Here is a 22,123-nt window from a genome sequence, read left to right as displayed (position 1 = left end):
CTGGATGTTGTCCAGGTCTTGCTGCATGCAGGCTCGGACTGCTTCATTATCTGAGGGGTTGTGAATGGAACTGAACACTGTGCAGTCATCAGCGAACATCCCCATTTCTGACCTTATGATGGAGGGAAGGTCATTGATGAAGCAGCTGAAGATGGTTGGGCCTAGGACACTGCCCTGAGGTACTCCTGCAGCAATGCCCTGGGGCTGAGATGATTGGCCTCCAACAACCACTACCATCTTCCTTTGTGCTAGGTATGACTCCAGCCACTGGAGAGTTTTCCCCCTGATTCCCATTGACTTCAATTTTACTAGGGCTCCTTGGTGCCACACTCGGTCAAATGCTGCCTTGATGTCAAGGGCAGTCACTCTCACCTCACCTCTGGAATTCAGCTCTTTTGTCCATGTTTGGACCAAGGCTGTAATGAGGTCTGGAGCCGAGTGGTCCTGGCGGAACCCAAACTGAGCATCGGTGAGCAGGTTATTGGTGAGTAAGTGCCGCTTGATAGCACTGTCAACGACACCTTCCATCACTTTGCTGATGATTGAGAGTAGACTGATGGGGCGGTAATTGGCCGGATTGGATTTGTCCTGCTTTTTGTGGACAGGACATACCTGGGCAATTTTCCACATTGTCGGGTGGATGCCAGTGTTGTAGCTGTACTGGAACAGCTTGGCTGGAGGCGCAGCTAGTTCTGGAGCACAAGTCTTCAGCACTACAGCTGGGATGTTGTCGGGGCCCATAGCCTTTGCTGTATCCAGTGCACTCAGCCGTTTCTTGATATCACGTGGAGTGAATCGAATTGGCCGAAGACTGGCTTCCGTGATGGTGGGGATATCGGGAGGAGGCTGAGATGGATTATCCACTCGGCACTTCTGGCTGAAGATGGTTGCAAACGCTTCAGCCTTGTCTTTTGCACTCACGTGCTGGACTCCGCCATCATTGAGAATGGGGATGTTTGCAGAGCCTCCTCCTCCCGTTAGTTGTTTAATTGTCCACCACCATTCACGACTGGATGTGGCAGGACTGTAGAGCTTTGATCTGATCCGTTGGTTGTGGAATCGCTTAGCTTTGTCTATAGCATGTTGCTTCCGCTGTTTAGCATGCATGTAGTCCTGAGCTATCGCTTCACCAGGTTGGCACCTCATTTTTCGGTACGCCTGGTGCTGCTCCTGGCATGCTCTTCTACACTCCTCATTGAACCAGGGTTGATCCCCTGGCTTGTTGGTAATGGTAGAGTGAGGAATATGCCGGGCCATGAGGTTACAGATTGTGCTGGAATACAATTCTGCTGCTGCTGATGGCCCACAGCGCCTCATGGATGCCCAGTTTTGAGCTGCTAGATCCATTCTGAATCTATCCCATTTAGCACGGTGGTAGTGCCACACAACACGTTGGATGGTGTCCTCAGTGCGAAGACGGGATTTCATCTCCACGAGGACTGTGCGGTGGTCACTCCTACCAATACTGTCATGGACAGATGCATTTGCGACAGGTAGATTGGTGAGGACGAGGTCAAGTAAGTTTTTCCCTCGTGTTGGTTCGCTCACCACCTGCCGCAGGCCCAGTCTGGCAACTATGTCCTTCAGGACTCGGCCAGCTCGGTCAGTAGTGGTGCTACCGAGCCACTCTTGGTGATGGACGTTGAAGTCCCCCACCCAGAGTACATTTTGTGCCCTTGCTGCCCTCAGTGCTTCCTCCAAGTGGTGTTCAACATGGAGGAGGACTGATTCATCAGCTGAGGGAGGACGGTAGGTGGTAATCAGCAGGAGGTTTCCTTGCCCATGTTTGACCTGATGCCATGAGATTTCATGGGGTCCAGAGTCAATGTTGAGGACTCCCAGGGCCACTCCCTCCTTTCATGCCAATTTGCTCCTGGCAGACAGCAGCCACTGGATGCATCTCTGGAGCTTGTTCCTGGGCAGCCTTATATTGCCTCCTACATTCTACTGATTCTGTGCTCGGAGGGGGAAGGCCAGAGGCCTGGCATGTGCTATTCTCTTGAGAAATGGCAGTGTCATGCAGGTTGACTCAAGCCATTGACATTCCACTGGGCCCTGTTCTTGTGTTCCCCCCCCCCCACCCCCCGATCAGTGGGATGGCTGGTCTAATGGCAGCTATCAGATCTTGAAAGCCCTGAAAGGCAGGAGCATTCACAGTGACCGCCATGATCTGGAAGCCATTATGCAGGCTGCTCTCCATTCTTTCAACTATTGCCACCAGAGCTGCAGTCTGTGCATCTGTGGTGGTGGAGCCACTGACTGGTCCCTTCTTAGCTCGGGCTCTGCTGCAGATTCCAAAGAAGGTGCCACAGGTTCCATTGCCACCTGCATTGAAGGTAAAGCTTCCCTGATGTTGCCGCAAATGGGGTGTGTAGACATAAGAGTCACATCTTTCAGTTACTGGAGCTCCTCAGAGACTGACCTCAGAGCCTGCACATAAGTTCGAACATCCTTCTTTTCAGGTGAGTACCCATGAGTTCTAGGTGTCATGGCTCCAAAGCCATGGGCAGCCTTCCCCTTACTCTCCACTGGGAAGGTGGCACATACTCATCCACTGCCCAGTACTCCAGCTCCTTCGTGGTCTGTAAATCATCCAGCGCCACATTCTCATTATTACTATCTAATTCCCCTGGATGAAAGTATTTGAGCTGGTGCATGGGAGTGAGAAAGCAAGTGACACAGGGGTGATATTGAGGAGGTTGGAACAGAGGAACATGGGGCAGGGTTATGCTCCAGGGACTCCTGAGTCGCCTGGTTCTCCTCATTATTATCATCATCATCGTCATAGTCAACAAAGAAGAAATGTACTCCCTGCTGCTCCTCCTCATCAGCATCATCTTCCTCCTCTTGTGACCCTCATTGCTGTGGTGGATCTGTACAAAAGAAGTTATAAGATTGGGTGAGCATTACCCCTGGGATTAAGGAGACAGAGAATGGGATGGAAGCTCGTGGCTATGTGGTTCATCATAAGGACATTACAGGGACTGTGTAGGTGTTAATTCACTGACCTGGCAAACTCGATATATCCCCCAGCAAGAGCAGAGAGCCTCCCTATGAGTTCCACAGCCTCTTCACTGTAGGGCATCAGGTGTATCAGATTGGAGTGCCCCCTCTGGTGGCCTGTCTCTCACAGGCACTATGCATGTGCAACAAGATTGAATAAATTAAGTGAAGGCTAGCAATTGAGGAGTGTGTGCCAAGTGCCATGGGAGAGCTGAAGTCAGAGATGTGGTGGTATCATGCTGTTAAAGGGGTTTTATGCTTGTGCATGCAAGCAATTGCAGTGAGGGGAGATAGGTAATCATGCTGTGAGATCCCTAGTTAATGCCCCTATTACCCAGAGTGCATTGTGAAGGGTTAGTTGTACAGCTGTTACTTTTAAAAGTGAAGACTGTGTTGGTGCCAAGGGAGCCCAAATAAGAAAAGAGAGAAAGGTGTGTTACTTGCCTGCTCTGGTTGGGTCATTGAACTTTTTGCAGCACTGGTCTATGGCCCTGGGGGGGTAAAAGAATTGGCACTTAGTGCCAGTGCCGGTGCCATCTCCTTCCACAAAGTATGAGTGACCTTTTTGGTACATTTCCTGCCATGTGTACCCAGCCATCTGTTTTGTCTCAGCTCTCTTCCATTGAGGAGGACTTACAGTCAGAATCTATGAAATTGTGGTATGTTCTTCTCTACCTCTATGCCACGCTTTTGTCTCTTGTTTGGCTGCTTCCGCTAGATTCTCCTGTATTAGACATTATTGTAAAGTGGCACAAAAACAGTCATGAGACATCCAGTCAAGTTAGCTGGCTGTCAACTGACTGAGCCAAGCATTACACCTACTTATTTGCCATTGCCATCTTCAACCAGAAATGGCTGTTTAAAGGCTGTACTCTAATTTCTGTGTACCCAATAAATGACTTCATTTTTGCACACATTTTATGCCAATCGCTACTGCAATGGGTGTGCAAATACATTGACCCAAGAAATTTTCATGTAAACAGCACTCCAGACCATCAGCGGGCGCAACTCATTTTTCATTGTTCTAAAGATGATGCCATTCATCCTGTGGAATTCCTAGGCCATTCAAATTAACACAGTTGTGTACACAATAAATAACCGACACTTAAAAAATTAGAATAAATTCAGCGATCCATCCTCCCAGAACTAAGCCACGCTCAAAGGGAGTGCGCGCTCTGACCTATGCTCCTTTTGGGAGTGGCTTGATGCTGGGAGTGTGGATCGCTGCATTTACTGACTGTTTACAGCCAGAAGATAGTCTTCCCAAGTAACGCCTAGTTAGCTGGTCTTAGCCAGGTACCAGTAAGGGTGCTAAAATCAGAGCTTCTGCTCCTCATTGCTTTCCAAAAATTGCTGCTGAAAAGTGTATGCATGTGAACATTGGGTAAGGACTTGATCCAGCTTGGCTGTGATGCCTTCATGGTTGAATAACCTGCCAATACTCACAGTTAAAGTTCAAATAAGAAGAATGATCATTTGGGCCCCAGGGAGGGCCAACATTTTGAAAAGATGAAGTGGGAAAAGAGGAGAAAATTGGGAGGGGAAAAAAAGACATCAAAACATAATTAAAATAATTGCTTCGTTAAACAAAGTGAAAAGTATCATTGGTTAATCACTGATCACCTCATCTAAAGCATCGGTGAATAATCCAATTTATTTATGTTCATTTCTGCAGAATGTTTCCTCTAAGGTGCAGTTGTTGCTCTGGTGTACTAACTAGTCTCATATGAGGAGTACTTACAAAAAGCTTCAGCTCCCTCAGCAGATTTTACATTGTCCTTGCTTACGTCAGATGGCAGCAGTCCACGGTCCATGTACCAGTTCCCTGTGTTTACACTGCTTAATCCAACTCTCTTATCCCAGTGGCATTAGCTGTAGACCCTCGGCAGCACTCCAAACCAGACAAGCACCAGTGTAAAAGTACTTTTGATGAGTGGGTAAAGACGCTGCCTGATGTAGTATACAGACCAGAGGGCCCTGGGTTTAATTGTTATTCTGTGTTAAATTATCTGGGGCTACTACACTTGGTCTCAGTGCTCCTGTGAGAGGGAGGGGGAGTAACAAAACATGGCTCCTGCTCCTGATTGCTAACCTCTGACCCAACCGGATGTCGAGTGAAACAGATCATGCTCAACTGTGATGCCCTCCATGGTGGAATTGCTTGTCTGCACTCATTGTGCAGGAGGCCACAAGAAGAATAGCCAATTGGACAAGGTGCTAGAGGGTTGTGGAATTGTACCCAGGATGAATTGGGGAGAAATCTGGAAAAAATGTTTGGATTTTGATACTTGTACTAATAAAATTTATATTTCTGCTTTTTCTAGCAATTTTTGTTCCTTTGGTAGAAATTAAAAGAAATGAACAATCTAGGTATGAAGGACAAAGAAATGAATCAAAACAACTTAGCTCGTATGGAATTTGGTGTAACAATTTATCATCATATACTCCTTTAACTATACGTAGCGTGGAGCAGGAGCATTGATCAGTGAACCACTGTGAGCCAGTAAGTACACATCCCACAAATCCCTTTCATGTGATTATCTTCGCTGAAAGCCGGGCCCGGCCAACAGCCAGGAATTTGTATGTGAGCTTTAATGACTCAGATGGTGGTCTGTGGAAGGAGCAATGAAGTAAACAAAAGGCTGTAGTAAAAAGGGTTGTACAAGTCAATCCTGCTGCTTTCTTTGCCTCCACAATGTGGAGGGAGATACTGAGGAGAGGGGGAGGGGCACCTGGGAAGTTTTTGCCTCCTTTTTCACTCAGTTTCCCTCCATACATGAAAACAAAGCGTCTTTGACAGACAGTTGCTGATTACTTAACTCAATAGTGGTTTTGTTTCTGTGGCTTTTCACCTCTGAGGTTACAAAGAACAGATTACGTTTAAGTAATAACTATTTTAACCCTTTAAGTACTGGAATGTCCTTGGCGACTTTTCAAATACAGGCACTTTCTAAAATACAATAGACCAAATATTCCACTCCTCCTTCTGAGGGAAAGAATTCTTCTGCCTGTGTCCCCACATCCAGACTTCAGTTGGGGGATTTGTAAGACCCAGCGGTACTGATGCTTGCAGAAAGCAGGCATAGGTGTCATTCTAGGCTGCAAGTGGGCCCCAACAGGAAGAAAAGCAAACTGCAATTAATCCCGGAGAGATCAACTGCCATGTGATTTGGTGGCCTCCATCGAAGGAGCAGCTCTACATAAGGTTATGTCCAAGGATCTTTGGCTGAACCAGCCTGTTGCCCCACCTCACCATGGAGTCGCAACCTGTTGCTCCAAAATCACACCACTTACACTGGGTGGGCAACGTGTAGCGCTGTTACTGATGTGGACATCCGCCCCCAATACATTAATGACCACATCCCTGGGATTTGGAACAGGGCAAAGGCGGTGGGTGAAAGTTCTATTGAAGTCAATGGAAAGGAAAATCGGGTGAGAAAATCAGACGGCTGATTTGCGACCGCCAGTTTGCCGCCCACGCTGAAACAACAACAACTTCCATTTATATAAGGTATATAACGTCGGAAAAAGTCTCAAGGTGCTTCACAGGAGTGTAAACAGGCAAAAATTGACACCGAGCCAAAGAAGGAGACATTAGGACAGGTGGAGGTAGGTTTTAAAAAGCGCCTTAAAGGAGGAGAGCGCAATGGAAAGGAAAAGAGGCTTGGGGAGGGAATTCCAGAGCTTAGGGCCTAAATGGCTGAAGGCACAGCCGCTAATGGTGGGGTGAAAGAAGTGGGGGGATGCACAAGAGGCCAGAGTTGGAGGCAGAGATCTCGGAGGGTTGTAGGGCTGGAGGAGGTTACAGAGGTAAAGAGGGGTGAGGCCATGGAAGGATTTGAACACGCAAATGAGACTTTTAAATTTGAGGTGATGGACCGGGAGCCAATGTAGGTCAGTGAACACAAGGGTGATAGGTGGACGGAACTTGGTGTGGGTTAGGATATGGGTACCAGAGTTTTGGATGAGCTCAAGTTTATGTAGGGTGGAAGATGGGAGGCCAGCCAGGAGAGCATTGGAATAGTCAAGCCTGGAGGTAACAAAAGCATGGATGAGGGTTTGAGCAGCTGATGGGCTGAAACAGGGGTGGAGACAGACGTAATTATGGAGATGGAAGTAGGCAGTCTTGGTGATGGAGAGGATGTGGGGTCAGAAGCTCAGCTCCGGGTCAAATAGGATGACGAGGTTGCGAACAGTCTGGTTCAACTTGAGACAGTGGCCAGGGAGGGGTTGGAATCGGTGGCTCAGGAATGGAGTTTGTAGTGAGGGCTGAAGATAATGGCTTCGGTCATCCCAATGTTTAATTGGAGGAAATTTCTGCTCATCCAAGACTGAATATTGGACAAGCACTCTAACTTCATAGTTAGACATCTCCACATCATAACTTCATAGAAGCAGAGGAGGCGTTAAGAGAGGTAGTGATGAGGTAGAACTGGAAGTGAAAATTACCCCCTTAGATGTGTCTCTTTAAACCAGCATTTGGCAGGAAACATGCAACTAAAAGGGTTGAGTTGCCTGCTCTGTAAGCACCACATTAGAACTTACATCAATGTTTCCTACACTGTCCTGATTGGTATGAAAACTTTGTACAATTGTTAGTATGAGGATTTAAATGAGGTGCTTACTCACCCCCTTATTTGGGGGTAACAGCGACACAGCGGCAGAAACTCCAAGGAAATTCAGGGCCCCTATCTCTAGTGAGGTCCTATCGATAGTGACCTGAGAACAGTTCTAATACTGCCCCCATGTTGTCTTCCCTGCTGTTTGGATTTGTCTTCTAATTCCCTCTGCTTTTTCTCACTGTCTTTTCAGCTTTTCTTCATTGTCCTCATGTTGTTTGAGGCTTGCATCACAATAGATTGTGTACTCAATCTCACCCAGTCAGAGCAGAGCAGCACTCCCCAGAATGTGCTCGTAATTTATGTTTATGATGATTGTGAAGAGCACATAATAGGACTGTGAGCCTGCAGGCGAGTGCTCCTGTGTTACCATGGCTCTAGTCACTGCAGACGCCGAGGTTCTAAAACAGTGCAGAGCTCCCCCACTGGCCGAGTGAGTTTAGTGAATAGCTTCCTCTCTATTTTTCTCACCTAGCCTTTGCACTGAACGACTCCTTATCCTCATTGATTTCAACCTACACCTAAATTCCCATTCCCCCTCTTGTACAACTTCCCTGTGCTCTTGTCCTTGCTCAAATTCACCCTGCACAATAACTCCCCCATGCACAGCCATGGCCATCCCTTTGATCTCGTCATCACATGAGGCCAAGGTTCAATCACTTATAAAGCCATCTCTGGTTGCTTCCTTGTCTACCTCAACATTCACATCTTCCCACCAGTCTCCAATCCAGCTATCCTCACTCTTTGCCCCTGGAAAGAAAACTACCTTCCCAGGTCCCCTACCAGCCCCATCATCAACTCCCAGTTCTCCCGTTCCTTCACCCACCATGACATTCCTGACTTTTTTGATCTGCTCAACAGCTCCCTTGCTTTTACCTTTTATGCCCTCATCCCACCAAATCCCTCATCGTCTCCAAACCCTGCTGCTTCCCCTGTACAATTCCCACCTCCACACTCTGAAACCTGAGGTTGCAGTACGTCTGGCGCAAGACTGGCCTGGTCATCCATTGCCAGGTCTGGCTTAATCACCTCAACAATACTTCCTCTCCCTCTCTGTGGAAATCCTCTTACTACCCCAGGAACATCCAGTAGGGCATGAACAATCCAAACAAAATTCCTCTTCTTTACAACAAACCATTTCCTCCAACTTCCTTACTCCACCTTCTCCATTCTCATTTCCAATGCTAAGTAGGAGAAACTCTCAGATTTTTTTTTTAAACTCCAAAATTGAGGTTTCCTTCTCGTTCTTCCTGACTGCCTCTCTCACCCTAATGCCTCCCAGCTGTCTTCTTACCCCACATCACTCTAAGTTCTCCCTCATTTCCACCAGTCCTTTTAAGATTCATGATACCCCCCTCCTCCTCCCGACTACTGAACTCTCTCCACATTCACCTTTTTTCATTGCTTCCTGTTTGAACACTTTCAGTTTGGTTTCCATCCTGCCCACATGATCAATACTGCCCTGGTCAAAGTTAAAAATGGCACCCCTAACGGCTGCAATCATAGCGCATCACTCTTCCTTGTCTTCCTCAACCTCTGCAGCTTTTGACACAATCAATCACTCCATCCTCCTCCGCTGACTCTCTTCTGTGGCACCGGCCTTGCATGGTTCTTCTCCTCACCCTACCTGTCCTAACATAGTCAGTAGAGCTCCTGCAATGTCCTGTCCCATATCCACACATTCACCTCAGGCTTCATCGTTGGCCCTCACCTATTCCTCATCTACATGCTGTTCCCAGAAATATTATCCATAAGCACAGGGGTCATCTTCCTTATGTATATGCTGGTGCCACCCAGCTCGACTTCTCTGTCACTACCCATGACTCCACAACTGCCATTGTGCTGTCTGACCGCTTGTCAGACGTAAAGTCATGGATGAGCCAGTACTTTTTCTTTCTCAATGTTGCCAAGGTCGAAGCCTCTCTGTTCAGCTCCTGCTGGAAGCTCTGCACCATGGCCTCCAATTCTATCCCCTTTCCTTGCTCACGCTATCCTCTTTCCTTGCTTATTGCCCTTACTCACCCTGGACTGAGTTTCAAACTCATATCCTATCCATTGTCAAGAATGGCCCTTACCTCATCACCATTACCGAAACCTTCATCCACACATTCATCGCATCCAGGCTCAACTCCTCCAGTGCTCTCCTCACTGGCTTCCTGAGCTCCCCCCTTCTTAAACTCTAAATCATTTAAAACTCCACTGCCTGCATCTTATCCCATATTAAGTCCCACTCACCTATCACCAATTTCCATTGGCTCTGTGTGCCCCAACTCAAAATTCAAAATCTTACTCTTAGCATTGGGGATCTCAAGGGGTACCACCACAGTCTGCTGACTCTCCCAAAAGGATGAAAATACCATGCTGCGAGACCAAAGTGTACAAGATAAAAAACTGATCAGATTTATTTAAAGAGTAAATAATACATGGCAGCAAGCTACTGAAATAGAACAAAATAAAACTTTCTATAATGAGGAAAAAAGTTTTCACCCAGAGGATGGTGGGGGTCTGGAACTCACTGCCTGAGAGGGTGGTAGAGGCAGAAACCCTCAACTCATTTAAAAAATACCTGGATGTGCATCTGAAGAGCCATGACCTCTAGGGCTACGGACCAAATGGGGAAAGTGGGATTAGGCTGGGTGGCTCGTTTCTCAGCCGGTGCAGACACGATGGACCGAATGGCCTCCTTCTGTGCCTTAAATTTTCTGTGATTCTATGATTCTATTAAACAATAAAACTGGGATCAGTCCATAAGGGGTTGAAGACTCTTTGTAGAATGTACTTCTTACACTGTTGAATAAGTGACAGTATTTTGGATGAAATAGTCTTTCATAAGCTTTCATAGTGCAATGTTGTACTTGAGCAATGCAAGCCTCCGTTCATCCACGCAGCTCAGAACTAAAGCTTCTTGAAAACTTTCCCAGTACTTAAACAGTCAAAAAGTCTCAGGGGACTAACAGTAAAATGACAGGTGACCAATATGCTGAAGCACATCAAGAGCCCACTCTCCATATTATTGGGCACGGAAGCCTGAGATCCACAACGCACCAATGATGCCAGCCAGTGCAAAGGAAATTGGGAGCCTGCACATAAAGTGTGCACCACCCTTGACTCATTTGCCAGTGCTCCTCACCACCCTTGCCCCCTGCAACCTCTGCCCTGCTGCCCTGTGCCTCTTCTCCCTACACTACTGGTGCCCAAAATTCTGGCTCCTTCCTCCCTGGTGCTCCTACACATCATGAGAGCCAAGTGCGTCAACTGAGCTGAATTCTGCACAGGAACCCTGAAGTCAGATCAATCAGTCATTCACGATTAAAAAAACAATGAAATCTATTTCATGGAATGCTAATGAGTAGATGCTCAAATGTTGTCTGGTTTCTGATGATCTGTCAATGCTTTGACCACATACAATTTAAATAGCAACTGGCCAGGGTTGCTGCTTATTATCATTATCCAGCAGTCCTGCCAGAGGTGCACGTGTATGGGCATCGGGTGAAGACAGTATTGGGCTTGGCTGTGATGTGCCCACAGTCGAATAGACTACTAACACTCACTTTCAAGATTCAAACATGAGTAGTAGTAACTTGATCAAGATACCAGAGGAGCACCAACACCCATGGAAACCTATCACAGCAAGAAATCAATATGCTTCGGGAGGGAAGTGAGGGTGGGGGGTGGGGGGAGGAAGAAAATTGTCAAGGCTAAGAAGATTTAGAAAATTATCCATTTGTTTTTTTTCTGAATGTCCATTACCACTCATGAATCTTGGCCACAAGAGGTTATTAAGTCAGATGTTATCAGAACTCATGTTGCCACACACAGTAACAGGCACAGTTTTTCTATATTTTATATTTGAACAGAAGTAGACTGGAAAGGCAGAATTTGTTAATCAGAATGAGGAACTGTTTCAGTCACCGTTTGTAGTTCACTGTAAGCACAAAACCTTTCCGTCTCTTGTGCAAAGCCTCGCTATCGACACAAAACCTTCTGTCACTCCAGTTTGTGAATCAGATTTTAAACTCAAATAGACACATGCAAACAAGTGGCTGCTGAAACAATTAAGCTGCTTTTATTTGTGAGATGCTAATTTGCTATAGCATTGAGTTTGTGGCTGCTTCACATTAAAATGCGCTGTGTAAATGTAGCAAATCTGCCCACGTATAGTGTCTGATTTAAAACCAACTGCTGTTTTGTCCTCTTTCGCAACATGGAACATCAGGGCCAAGTTGGCATGTGAATAGAATACTTGCTTGACCAATCGGATTCATTTCAGATCAGACTAGAACATTCTTTTACTTTTACTAGCTGAGAAAGTGGATAGTACAATTTTGGATGTCCGGAATTTTCTTTGTTGTGGTTAAGATGTTTTGAAGATGCCATCATGCGGAGTTCTATTTATTTCACAAAGCTAAATCCAATCACCCAGATCTCTGCGCAAGTACAAAACACTAACACTGATACACAGAACAAATTTAAACCAGTTGTATTTTTTTTTGACTGTGGTAAATTCCTTTACTTCACCTTTTTCTCTCCTGTTCCTGTTGGCCCACGTTGGTTGATCAAAAGGGTGACCTGTTCACAGGGTCCCACCAGTATTCATCCAGCTGTTACGAGGTGAACAGCAGGGGGGGACAGCAACTAAATTCCCTATCTTACCCCCGCCAAAACCAATTAGAAACACAGGGCACCTACTGACAGCAACTCAACAGTGATCAAGCACTCAGTGATGGGGGAGAAAGAGAGGGGATTAAACCTCCAACCCTCTGCTGTCTGCCACCTAATGCTGGTTCAGTCATATTTGAAGAAATCTTAATTGATTTTAAACTGTAGTTTACTCAAAGGAAGATTGTTTCTTTACTTCGGGAAGTTATATTTGTCTGTTACATTCAACTATAATTTGAAATGCTGAATCATAGGAAAATATTTAATCAGGTTAGAGAAGCATTAAAAATTTCATGGAGTAATTTGAGGATAAATGAACATTGGATGTTCAGGAACTGGACACACTGCTAGCACAAGGTTTCCTATCACTCTGCCCACCCAACTACCAGAGATAGATGTACCCCTACCACAGGCTGCTTTCTCCTTCCACTAAGAAAGGGGGGGTAATTTTGACTTTGGGCGAAAGTGTCAAACGGGCGATATCAGATCAGCCACCAGTTATACATCTCTCGTCATTTCTATTTCCACCGACGTCAATGGAAATAAAAATAAGGAGAGATGTACAATGGATGGCTGATCCAATATCGCCCATTTTACACTTTTGCCCAAAGTCAAAATTACCCCCAGGCACTGGACAGATGTGGCAGTACCATATTTCTGGTAGAGTCTCAGTTGGCAGCCCAAAAATGATGCAATTACAGGCAGTAGGAGGTACACCGAAATATGCTGAGCTAATTCAGATCCCTTCAAAGTGCATTCTACAAAAAAAATGACTTGGTCCAAAAGTTAATGTTACTCTTGTTAAGTACACAGATAGATGCCTGAAATAACTTGAATTCTGCTCTATATTAGAATCAGTTTTTCTCAGAAAAAAAGATTTCCCCTGTTGTATAAGTTGGTAAAGCTACTTCTCAGAGCCATATAGGCTAGAAGGTTCCAGGTTTGATTCCTGGACTGTGGTCAGTTTGCTGAACCAAGGAGCAATGGGGTGTTGCAATAAGCTTCAGTGGCCTGGGCTAGGAAGAGAAATAATTCAGGGCGAGTTCCTGCTCCTGATCTTTTTCAAGTGACTATTCAGTTTTAGTACATATGTGTGGACATTGGGCGAGGACAGGACTGGGGTTAGCAGTGATGCCCATTGAGTTGGATAGTCTATTAATATTCACTGCGTAGACTTAGTCATTAAGAATGGCCAATAGGAAGAGGCATGAGAGGGCTATAGCAGCTGCCTATGGAACCATAGTCAGTCTCTTCGGGGAAGAGAGGAGAAAATTGTCCCCCACCCAAATAATAGAAAACTGGACTATGATAGCTGGGAAAAGTCAGGCACATATTATGAAGAATACATAATATTAATTATTAATTTTAGTAGACATTGGCTTTTATTATTGCTAACCTCCGGACTGGAGGGTGGTGTACAGTGGCGTTCCCCAGGGGTCGGTGCTGGGACCATTGCATTTCTTGATATATATTCGTGACTTGGACTTGGGTGTACAGGGCACAATTTCCAAATTTGCAGGTGACACGAAACTTGGAAGTGTAGTGAACAGTGAGGAGGATAGTGATAGACTTCAAGAGGATACAGACAGGATAGTGGCGTGGGCGGACACGAGGCAGATGAAATTTAACTCAGAAAAATGCGAGGTGATACATTTCGGTAGGAAGAATGAGGAGAGGCAATATAAACTAAAGGGCTCAATTCTAAAAGGGGTACAGGAACAGAGAGATCTGGGGGTATATATGCACAAATCATTGAGGGTGGCAGGGCAGGTTGAGAAAGTGGTTAAAAAAGCATACGGGATCCTGGGCTTTATAAATAGAGGCATAGAGTATAAAAGTATGGAAGTCATGATGAACCTTTATAAAACATTGGTTTGGCCACAACTGGTGTATTGTGTCTGGTTCTGGGCACTGCTCTTTGGGAAAGATGTGAAGGCCTTAGAGAGGGTGCAGAAGAGATTTACTAGAATGATTCCAAGGATGAGGGACTTTAGTTATGTGGATAGACTGGAGAAGCTGGGGTTGTTCTCCTTGGAACAGAGAAGGTCGTGAGGAGATTTGATAGAGGTATTCAAAATCATGAAGGGTCCAGACAGAGTAGATAGAGAGAAACTGTTCCCATTGGTGGAAGAGTCAAGAAACAAACGGCATAGATTTAAGGTGATTAGCAAAAGAACCAAAGGTGACATGAGGAAAAACGTTTTTACGCAGCGAGTGGTTAGGATCTGGAATACACTGCCCGAGGGGGTGGTGGAGGCAGATTCAATCATGGCCTTCAAAAGGAAACTGGATAAGTACTTGAAAGTAAAAAATTTGCAGGGCTACGGGGATGGGGCGGGGAAGTGGGACTAGGTGGATTGCTCTTGCAAAGAGCCGGCGCGGACTCAATGGGCCAAATGGCCCCCTTCCGTGCTGTAACCTTTCAATGATTCTATGATTCTATGATTCTAACCAACCAAAATGGGTAATGGGAGGAACTTAGATTCTTAGATCGCTGGGTACTAATTAAAATGGCAAACTATCAATTCGGCAACTGACAGCTGTAATCTTTATGATTTATTTCTGGTGGGATTAAACGGTTGGACCATTCGAGGTACTGAAGGCAGGCCCTCCTGTGGTTTAGTAGCTAAATTGTCTGCAGGATTAAATGGCTTGAAATGCTCAGCTGGGGCTAAACCAACTGGAACAAAAACCCAGCAACAGGAAGCAAAGAACTAAAGTGCTTCCTTGTCTAAAGCAAGTGGCAGCAGCAGTTAGCTCTCCAGGAGTTCCACAATTGACTGCAGAAAACTACTGTTCACACAGTGTCCATATATTAAAGAGGCACCATCATCAGTAAAATGTGTTTGGCAAATCTTTTTTCATTTACTTCTAAGCCTGCAGTGTGATGATATAAATTACGTCAATTGAAATGTAGCATCATGTCACTTGAGCAACATGCCATTATAATGAAAAATGAAGCACAATTCATCCAGTTCTTCTCCCTCCCCAAGCAAAAAAAGTTTGCCAACACTTTTTCATAAAACAAACCCTCTTTAAGAGGATATTTTCTTGAACATCTGGAATTTTCTTTCAACAAAAAGTTCTTTTCAGTTGAAGTATTTGATTAATTCATTGTGTACTGAAAAGTTACATCACAGCAGTCAAATAAATCACTAAAGCCTTCTAATAGGCAAATTCTTTCCTTAGGTTCCCTTTACTGCCTGTGACAGAGCTTACATGATCAAAGCTGTTGGAGGTCCCTCCATTCAGAGACAATAAAAACACAGCCATTTACAAACAGCAAAGCCTATGACACTCAGCTATTGCACTATGAAACACAAGATTACTTACCCAACTGGAGCATTGGGTTTGTAGTGTGTTCCTATATAATACATAAAAGAGACAGAACCCTATTTTCTGATTGCCAGTAACTTTTATGCCAACTCAGTGTCAAGTGGAAAATAGCAGGCCTGGCTTGCTGTAATTCAGAGAGCTTGCAGATTAGGAGAGAGAGAGAGAGAGTGTTACTGCTATCTAGGGAGAGAAAAACACATTTAACTAACTGGCAGGAGAGTTCAGGAAAGAAACAAGGTAAAAAGCACAGAGATGCACAAGGCTCTGCTCTCTTCAAGGAAAGGGGCACATAGGAATCATTTTTGTTTTTAAAAAAAGCAGTAATATAATGTTTTTTCTTCCAAAGCATACATTTTAGTCACATTACTTTATAGGGTAATACATGTACACCAACAGTACTATGGGCCAGCATCCCTGGTGTCCTAGTGGGTAAAGGCACTGCCTAGCATAATATTAAGCCACACAAGTCAAAAGGTTCCTGTTCTGTCCCTGGTTGATACTGTGCCATAGCAACAGGAGGGGTGATAAAAGTAGACACAGCTCCTCTGGGCTAGCGATGGAGCAAAATAAAAATCAGCCCAAAGTCCCTGTTCCTGACCGCTCTACAGTGACCTTTACTGGATAGTGCACCTGCGTGAATGACAGGGATCAGGCTTGGCTGTCATACCCTGTACCGTTGTATAGGCGGTTGGCACTCAGGGGCGGAAATTCCTGGGGCGGTGGTGGGGGGTTCTGTGTCTCCCACTGTAACTCTGCTGGGAGGTTAGCAGAACCCCCAGTGAAATGGTGAAGACCCGGTCTACCCCTTACAAGGCAAATGACAGGTCAGGGGCAGGGTCAGAGGTGAGGACTCCTTAAACCGAATTCATGCTCCTTTTCCACAATTGGGACCTCACAATCCAGTGACGTCCTGTGAGCTGAGGTTTACTGACTTCCACAAAGGGGAGGCCAGTAAGCCTCAGCTCACTGTGGGCCCCACCAATGGGTCAAAGTCAGGCAAGCAGCCTGGACCCTGAAGAATTCAAGACATTTCTTCTTAAATCTAGCCAGATCAGCCCTGTTGCTCAGGGCACCAGAAATGTACCCGAAGTGGCCCATATGCCCACATGTAGAACTGAACTTCAGCAGGAGGCAGTGCTTTCAAGGGGGGAAGTGAATTAAAAAATACTATGTACAGTGAAGTTAGCAATCACATTCAAAAAGAATTATTTCCTATGCTTGTCGCTCCACCATTGGTGGCCGTTCCTTCAGTTGCCTTGGCCCTAAGCTCTGGAACTCCCTCCCTAAACCTCTCCACCTCTCTACCTCTCTCTCCTCTTTTAAGGTTCTCCTTAAAACCTATCCCTTTGACCAAACATTTGGTCACCTGCCCATACTAGTTATAAGGAGATATTAATCTCCTTATGTGGCTTAGTGTCAAATTTTCATATAAGTTTGGTCATTTTTGTGATATTCTTAATCCACGATATTTCCTATTTAGCACTGGTTTCATCCAATTTTTAGTAGGGGCCGCAGGTCATCCAGGGGTCAGGTCCGGGGTCAGATCCGCGATCCGGCGTCGGCACAGGAGTCAGGGATCTGGAGTTGGGAGAGGAGATCGGGGGCGGGGGGAGGAGGCCGGGGGTCGGGAGAGGAGGCCAAGGAAGGGGGGTGTGTGGGGAGGAGGCTGAGGGTCGGCAGAGGAGGCCGGGGGGTGAACGAGGGTTGGGAAAGCATGCTTGGGGGGGCAGATCATGGGTCAGGAGCAGCGACGATCGGGTGGGGAGGGGTTAAATGTGGGGTTAGGAGGATCAAGAGTGCTTAAATTCATTTAAGTTACTTACCTTCTTTGTTGCAGGCGATCCCCAGGACTGGTTTATCTGAGTGCAGCCCCGCATGGCGCTGATTGCGTCAGGGCAAACCAATCATGGAGAGGGAACATCAAATAGATGTTAGGCCCCTTATTTACATATGTAACGGGTCTAATGCCTGCTTCAGGCATGGGTAAAGAACGTCTCTTGTTTGTCCTTATTCAATATGGCGGGCAGTGCACTTCTGATTGTAAATGTGCGCTAATTCCTGCCTGCCATATTGGGGCCTTAGTATTTCAAGTAGCGCCCGAAAAACAGGTGCTGCGAGGGCCTTTGTGTTTTCTTTCAATTAATAATTATTTTATGCCATTTTCATATGAAACTGCATATTAATACATATTAACCTGTTGATGAATTAGGGTTAATTATAATCACAAATGTTAATAGAGCACCTTTATCAAGAATCCTGATAAAGGCTTGGTTTCTGTTCCTCTCTTTCCCGGTGAAGCGCCTTGGGATGTTTTTGCCATGTTAAGTGCACTATTTAAATGCCTGTTGTTGTTAATAATCTTACAGAAACATTAGCCTTGATTTTAAAAGAGGGGGCAGGAAGGGTGCGCCCGAATCCCCAACAGGGCGGCGTTGCTGGAGAGTACAGGGACATGGAGGCCCTGCGATCTTAACGATAGGACCTCATTTGCATCCACTACCTGGCTAGCGGGCGGGAGCAGGGATTTGGTGGCAGGAGGCCACAGCCTGGGTCCCGTGGGAACAGTCCCCAGCAGTCGTTGGGAGGAGGGGTCCGGAAGCGATCAGGGCTGGGAAGGGGGAGGGGGTCCATGGCGATTAGGAGGAGGCCAGGGCTGGGAGGCCCAGGAACTCCTTGTGGTCCTGGGGGGAGCACTACTGCTCCTCCTGGCCCACAAGGAGTTCTGAGAAAAGTAATTTTTAAAGACATGCCTTGGCCTCTTCTGGTCAGCCAGTTCAGGACTCCTCCTGACTCCATTAATGTTATGTTTTTTGAATATTAACTAGGCCCCCACTGTCTTTAGTGAGGGCCTTATTGATGACATGATTCGCTGTCAAGAAAATTATGACAGCTGGGAACCTGGCCCGTTGGAGCCGGGAGGTCGAATTTTCAAATTTAAACCCTCCCACGCACCATTCTCACTGTGTGAGGAGGTTTAAAATCCCAGGCAATAAGAATAGCATAGACGAAAACAAGCTGACCAATGGAACGAACTGCATTTCTGCCCCATCCCTAAAGGACATGAGGCCAATCTTCAAATGATCTGTGGTTCAATGAGGTTATATCCAGGATGTATTTTTTTCCAGTAAATATGTTTGTCAAGATTTAGCAGCTCTACATTTGGCTCCGTCCCATTTTACAAGTGAAACCCTCAAACTGAACCCACAAAACTCATTCTATATTCAGATGAACTTTTTTGCCAAGTTAGCGGAAGTGGGAAAATACACCCCTCATTGTTCACTGCCCCTGTGGCTACTAAATACTATTTTCATTTTTCAAAGTATTTACTTGTCCGGTTTTTTAAGTGACTTTTCACGGGCGCACTGAAATTATTTACATAAGCTGATACAATATTAATTCAAAATGGAGTAATTCTAATTGCCAGTTATAAGGAGGCCTGGGTAGCGAGTAGCTAGTAAAGGATTGGATGGAGTGGTGTCCTTTCATGTTTTGAATTCAGCCTATTCTGAATGGATGAGTCTCTGTTGTTGCCCTAAGGAAAACAGGTTTGTTGAGGTTTCAATGTAATTATAATTGGGCATTCCACAACCAAATACTGCACATAATTCAGCATTGCACTGGCAGTTTCCCTTGGAGAGCCCATAGGATGACTGGTATAGGAAATGCAAATGTTACACTTGTGATCATGTCACATAATTGCTGAGCTTTGTGGTTCCCATGGCAGCCATCACATCAAAATGTCTGCACAGACCTTCAAGAACAAAGGTATGGTATTTAACTCTTACCCTCTTTTGATGTGTACAATAGGGAGTAATATACCCCATCAAGTAAACATTTCATTACTAATTGTAAATATGTTACCAATAGATGGCTGTGTCCTTCACTTCTGCCATGATGGAGACAATAGCATTCCATTCAAGACAATAAATAGTGACACATATCCAAGTTACAGTCTTGCATTTCTTAAAGGCTTAATGATTTTGGGTGTGCATGCTCACATTACCTCTCACCTCCTGTCATTCATAAAATGCAATAAAATTATTCTAAATTGTGCTTGAGAGACTCGGAGTAGTGTCTCATAAGTCTCCACTTAAGTTCTTCATTTAAAAGAAATATTCAGAAGACTGTCAGATTCAGTGTGCATCTCCCACTATTTACTTTTTCTAAATTGGGAGAGGGGTTGGGAGGAAAGATTGGTGAGCAGCTTTGGTGAGGATTCCTGTTTGTATAATGTACATCGTCCATGTACTGGAGCACTTCCAATATCATCAGCTATGATTATCTCTGAATTCCCAACAATATTCTTTGATAATGAGTGAAAGAAAAAAAGAACTTGCACTTATATAGCACTGTTCAATTTCTCAGGACATCCACTGAGAGATATCTTTGAATTTAAAGCATGTGGCAGTCAAGAAAAAGACTCAGACAAAACAAGGAATTAAGGACAAATGGGAGAAAATTTGATCTGGGACTAGAAATTTGCCCCAGAAAATGTTAAACATCACTTGATTATAGGAAATGGTAAATTGCACAAACATCATCTGTTGTGAAGATATTGATATTTTGGAGCTGGTGATCAATTACATGATTACATGATTTCTAAACTTAAACCAGGCACCTCCAGTCTTAGTCACTCTGAGACTGGTGCAGGACTGTAGTGCAAAACGTGCAATAGAGAATCGGCAGCTCATTTTACACCTTGCCTGATTTTGAAGTAAATGGAAAAGAGAATTGGACGAGTTGCATTAATCGACAGGCTGCCGATTATTGCCCGTTATGCACTAGCCCCAAGATTAATTTCACCCCCGCTATATCTGCAAAGAAAAAGCAGAGGTCACAACATATGACTGAAACTGACCTCCAGAGTGGAATTACTTTTCAGTGTATTCATACTACAGATTTAATGTAAGTGAGGAACTGTTTCAGCTTTGCACCAGCACTAAGCTCAGAGGCTGGGTATTCTGCGGCAAGTGACTCACCTCCTGACTCCCCAAAACCTTTCCATCATCTACAAGGCACAAGTCAGGAGTGTGATGGAATACTCTCCACTTGCTTGGATGAGTGCAGCTCCAACAACACTCAAGAAGCTCGACAACATCCAGGACAAAGCAGCCCGCTTGATTGGCACCCCATCCACCACCCTAAACATTCACTCCCTTCACCACCGGCGCACAGTGGCTGCAGTGTGTACCATCCACAGGATGCACTGCAGCAACTCGCCAAGGCTTCTTCAACAGCACCTCCCAAACCCACGACCTCTACCACCTAGAAGGACAAGGGCAGCAGGCACATGGGAACAACACCACCTGCACGTTCCCCTCCGAGTCACACACCATCCCGACTTGGAAATATATCGCCGTTCCTTCATCGTCACTGGGTCAAAATCCTGGAACTCCCTTCCTAACAGCACTGTGGGAGAACCTTCACCAAACCGACTGCAGCGGTTCAAGAAGGCGGCTCACCACCACCTTCTCAAGGGCAATTAGGGATGGGCAATAAATGCCGGCCTTGCCAGCGACACCCACATCCCATGAACGAATAAAAAAAAAGCTTATGGGTGGGAAGGGGGCAATTTTGGTCTCATTATCACCCTGTTTTTTCAATGGGAACAGGGCAATAGTGAAATGAAAATTTTTTAAAACTCACCACTGGCTTCCTACCTGAGACACGCTCGATTTTCGAATGGGCCCTGATTTAAGGGGCCAGCGCTCCCACCAGAAATAGACAGGAGTCTAATAAATATATGAAAATTAGGGTGCTATGACACGATTTGGACCCAGATATCATTTTGATCTCTACCCATTGGTGCTATCATCAGTTCCTCAATTCGCCCATAAGTCAGAGGCAGCCATTTCTAGTGGTATTTAAAGGGATCCTCAGAAACTGTCAGGTAAAACATTGCAAAGTTTTGGGAAACATTGTTCTGCCATTACATTGTGTTTTTTGGCTACTTAAACCATGCCAAAGTGCTTATCGTGTCAGTAGAATGTTCCTAAGGGGTTTCTGGCAATGCACTTTTCATCATAGGAGTCTTTCTGGCACTTTCACTCTGGCCAGAGGAAGAGGAGGAGGAGGCTCAGGAGGAAGGAGAAAATAGAGGAGGAATCCTTATCCTCTCAACAGAGTGTATAGGCCCAGGACAACATACCTCCAGTTCTCTGAGAAGCAGTGCATAAGGAGGTTGTGCTTCTCTAGGGAGGCTGTTACCTCCTGCAAAAAGACCTGCAACCAACAGCCACAGCTAGCACAGCATTGCCTGTGACAGTCAAGGTCACTGCTGCCCTCAACTTCTTTGCTTCCAGCTACTTCGAGGCTGCCACAAGGGATGCCAGTAACATCAGTCAGTCTGCAGATCATACTTGCATTAATCAGGTGTCTGATGCCATGTTTGCTCAACACTCTCAGCAAACTGGAAGCAGCTGGATGTGGCTCTGGGATTTGCACAGATTGCAGGCTTCCCCTAAGTCCAGGATATCATTGACTGCACCATGTCACCCTGCAGGTCT

The sequence above is a fragment of the Heptranchias perlo genome, chromosome 22 (genome assembly GCF_035084215.1).
Source record: "Heptranchias perlo isolate sHepPer1 chromosome 22, sHepPer1.hap1, whole genome shotgun sequence".
Classification (NCBI taxonomy): Eukaryota; Metazoa; Chordata; class Chondrichthyes; order Hexanchiformes; family Hexanchidae; genus Heptranchias; species Heptranchias perlo.
Note: the sequence above shows the minus strand (reverse complement) of the source record.